General features: G+C 42.6%; 1 protein-coding gene across 5 annotated transcripts in view; it reads left to right on the forward strand.

The window, feature by feature from the left end:
* The window catches only part of MAF (MAF bZIP transcription factor), a 293,225-nt gene that overhangs the window by 40,668 nt on the left and 248,259 nt on the right, over positions 1-4,298 (forward strand). Inside the window, exon 3 of one of the 5 annotated variants that reach the window (XM_019505498.1) lies at positions 175-3,455. The exons of the other annotated variants lie outside the window; for them this stretch is intronic. The gene's annotated coding sequence lies outside the window, so the exon portion shown is untranslated. Of the gene's footprint in view, positions 1-174; positions 3,456-4,298 lie in introns of those variants that run through there. 5 annotated transcript variants of the gene reach the window in all.

Genomic DNA, 4,298 nt, shown 5'->3' on the forward strand with positions numbered 1-4,298 from the left:
GTTCTGCTTAGTGCCACGCAAAATGCAGACGCCTCTGTATCTTTCTGCACACTTCTTGCTTTCACGGCTAGCTGTATGGCAAGAGGAAAGCCATGTAAACACCTTTGGGGATTACTGCTGCCCACCTGCATGCTCTGCATAGCTTATTTTTTTGTTTTTTGTTTTTTCTTTTAGGGCCTGACGCACCTCTTGCTGAATTCAAAGGGGAAGCTTCCTTCAACTTCAGTTTGAGCGGGCCCTTAATATATACATACCGGTGGCATGTATATGCACCGTATGAATGCTGTTAACGTTGGACCTGATCCTGCCATAGGACAGGTGTTGTCCATTGGAAGGGGCTCAGTGCTAGGCAGAATGGAAACATTTTGTCTAATGAAGCCTGCAGATGGCATATGCAAAAATAATGTAGGATTCGGCTCCTTTGCAGGGTCGAGTGTCTTCCCCACACTGGGAAGGAGGGTGTTTGTAAAGTAGCCAAGGGTATATATAGCAGCAGCAAACAGCTGAGGTGTTCCAGATGTGTGCAGAGGCTTTTATTTAAAGGGCACCATCTCGCCCATCGGTTGCTCAGGACTGCCAGTGAGCTCCAGCTGAGCGGAGAAGCAGTGCCCTTTGAAATCAAAGCCTCAACAAATGCACGAGTGGCTCATGCTTAATTCAGCAACCAGCCGGGCATTATGCAGGGTGCAAAGCACCTGGATAGACCAGGTCTGGGTCCTACTGTCCCGCCGTGCTGGTGGGGCAATGCCGAGGTTGTCCAGTTTATCCAGAGGAGACAAGTGGTGCCTGTAAAACATGTTCGCACTTTTTGAGAGTCTCTCATTGCATTTATCGGGTGCCTCAACGCACCCCTGCGAAGCAGAGAAAGAACGCATGGACAAAGACTATTTCACCCACCAGTGGAAAGAAGCAGCAGTGTAACAGCCGAGCCTGGCATCATCCAGAGCTCGGGGCACCATAGGAAGTGCATAATACACCGGTATCTTGTTGAGGTTGCAGGGGGTGGAATTCAAGCTAGGCAGAGTTTAATTACCACAGCTCAAATCTGGTCAAAACATCTAGCTTGGCAGCCTTCCCCTTATTAAATTTCCCGTGGAAGCTGTAGCTTCCTCTGCTGCTCTTTCTGTTCAAAAGATGACTCATCTGGCACCGTTCTTCCTAATGCCACGCTGGCATTTTAGCTTAGTGCTCCCTCAGTGGATGAACACTCACTATAGACTGGCTATGGAAGATATCTTCCTTCATGCAGCACCCCTTGCAGAAGTCTCATTTGGGTACTAATTTGGTTCACTTGACTCTGGTAAGCCTTGCAGTGTCACACACACAAGTCGGGACCAACCACAATTCAGGAGGAAAGCTTTGCTTCGGTAGCAGTTGGCTGCCATTAGCAGTGTGACATTGGTAGCAGTCTCACCGTTACGCTAGAGGGTTTCGGGTCCCACTGCTCTAAGGGGATTTGGGATTATACTGCTGCTCACACCACAATGCAGCACGAAGGAGGAGGATTCGGTGCGAGAGCTGCTGCCATGTGGAGGAGTTGTTAAAGCGGCGTCTGTTCAGGTGGATGCTAAAGTTCCCATTGCATTTTAGGATAACAGTCCCCTCAAACATATGCTAGGGTCTAAAATTGTCCCTAACTTCAATGCAGGATTCAGCTCACAGAGTCCACTCTGTTCCACAGTATATGCCGTTGTTTCCCTAAACAGGCACGTTGGTGCCTGTGACCTTATTCATTAAGGAAAAACTCCTTCCCTTATATCAATGTCCTAGCTCTGATTTCTTTAAAGCAAAAGGAGTTGTATTACGGTAGCTCCCTTCTACTGGTATTTTCTAGCCTGATACGTAATTTTAAAATAAAAAAATGTGGAGCCCAGAACTGAGGTTTTACTTAGTGTGTGTGAATACCTTATATAAATTCCCTTGAATTTCCTTAAAGCATCACTGTATGCAGTTTATTATAAAACTGTACTTACTGTATTTTATGTCCACTATAATTGGTTGTTTCATCAGATTCAGACTATATTCATGTATAATAGGGACTAGCTCCGGACAGAAAAGATGAATTGTTAATCAAGAAAGTTTGGGAATTAAGATTTTAAACATACAGTACTAGATATATGTGCGATATTTAGAAGTACATCTAAAAGGACTTCTGCAATGTGCTTTAATCAAATCTTGAAAAGCAATTGCCCAATAAATCAAATCTTGAAAAGAAATTGACCAATAAATCAAATCTGGAAGTGAAAGTGACGGATAAATCAACTCTAAAAAAGAAAACAACTAATATATCAAATTCATGATGTGTTTATTAAAGTAAAGAATTGCTTTATATATGACTGATTCTGTGTACAGCCATCATGTTAATTAAGTACTCGTGATTCTTCAGTAACAGATAATGTGCTTAGACATGCACACATCTATATATCAGGTAAACATACATCTATCTTTGTTTTGTTTTACACATTCAAACACAGTATGTAATATTTACTTGCCTCTATTGTTATGCCTCTGTGCAGAATGTCACCATTTCAATATCTGTACATTTCCAGAATAGAAGAGCTGCTGATTCCAACTGTTAAAATGTCAATTTTTGTTGATGTTGGGAAAGTCATATCTTAAGCATGATGAGCCATGTCTCATTCTGAAAGCTTCCCGCTTTTAGTTTCTGATTCTAACTGTGTACCAGCAACAGCACGAACTTCTTTGGCTAATTCCTAGAATTTTGATAGACAGCTTTGGTCCAAAGCATATTTTCAAGATCAAGACTATAAAAATCTCACTATGGAAAAATCATCATTTGCCTCACTGACTTTGATTTACATCTATGTTACAGAGCCATGAAATTTAAAATAAGATGACCTAAATTGTCCTATAATAATGTGGGCATGGATGTGTAGTCCTGGTGGCATAGCTTCCCTGTCACTGTACCAAATGAAATCTAGTTTTTAGTGCCAATCAGTTCGGCATCGTTAACCCTTTGAGAATGTTATTAGAATTCCCACAAAGCTTTTCATCATGTAACAAATGTTTTCAGACTAAACTTGTCGAGGTCGAAGAATCCAGGCCACTAAGATTTAGGACATTTTTGTCCTCTGCAATAGTATGCATATATTTTCCATTGCACCAAATACAAGTTATTAGCATAGGCTGTAAAAGGCTTGCAAAAATGTAGAATTCAAGTAAAAAATCAATCTGTCTGGAACAGTCCCCAACACAGAAGGAGGAGAAGAAATGTGCCCTCCTCCCTTTTTTTTTCTCTTGTGCTATGTAGTGAAGAGATTGCTCTGTATCTGAATCAGTCAGGATCCAAAGCATGAAAATTACTTTGCATTTGCTGTGGCATTATAGTGCTTGATTCTGATTTCTTTTTTCCCTAGTTCATGTTGTTCCTTTTGCCAATAAGTGTATGTTTGAATTGAATTGAAAAGTAGCATATTAAAGAAGTGGTTTTCATAGCTGTTTATGTCTTTCCATCTAAAGAAGTGTGAGAAAAGCAATCAGAATTTGGGACCCACACACTAAAGCAAGAGTTATCAGCAAAAGCATCTTGCCATCGGTGTGTTGAATATTTGCATACCTAGTTTGTTTGAATTAGTCTAGACTAAACTAATGTATTTATGGAACCCGTTTCAGCCTGTAACATGTACAGACATGTAACAAATAATAGCTGACTTATTTTAGGGGGAAAAAATTATTCACCTGCTCAGCTTTATGCCATTGAGTGTTGTCAAAAGGTAGTATCTATAACGCCGACTTCAATGAGCTAAGGAGAATAGTCAGGAAAGCACTGAGGTCCCAGAGGGGAGGGGAGCTATGTGTCCAAGGAGAGTGGTCGCTCCTTAAGGAGACAATCCTCCAAGGCCAAAGGGAGGTAATCCCAATGAGGATCAAAGGGAGCAGGAGGGCACACAAGCCCCCATGGCTCACCAAAAGCATCTGGGAATGTCTCCTAGCTAAAAGGGAGGCGCACACCCAATGGAAAGGAGGGGACATCACCAGGGATAGTCATACTGCAGTTGCTTGGGGATGTAGGGGGGCAGTCAGGAAGGCCAAGGCAGAGATGGAACTGGGACTAGCTTCTCAGATCAAGGACAATAAGAAGTCCTTCTTTAAATACATAGCGGGTAAAAAGAAGGTTCCGGGTAATGTGGGGCCCCTGCAGGACACGTTAGGAAATTTGGTCGTCACACCAGACAACAAAGCCAACATGTTTAATGATTTCTTTGCCTCTGTCTTCCTAAGCAGGGACCGGAACAGTCACCCCCCCCGCTGGGCCCCCCTCAGGCCCCAGGGGAGGC

The sequence above is a fragment of the Gavialis gangeticus genome, unplaced genomic scaffold, assembly GCF_001723915.1.
Source record: "Gavialis gangeticus isolate Ggan-Ray unplaced genomic scaffold, GavGan_comp1, whole genome shotgun sequence".
NCBI lineage: Eukaryota > Metazoa > Chordata > Crocodylia > Gavialidae > Gavialis > Gavialis gangeticus.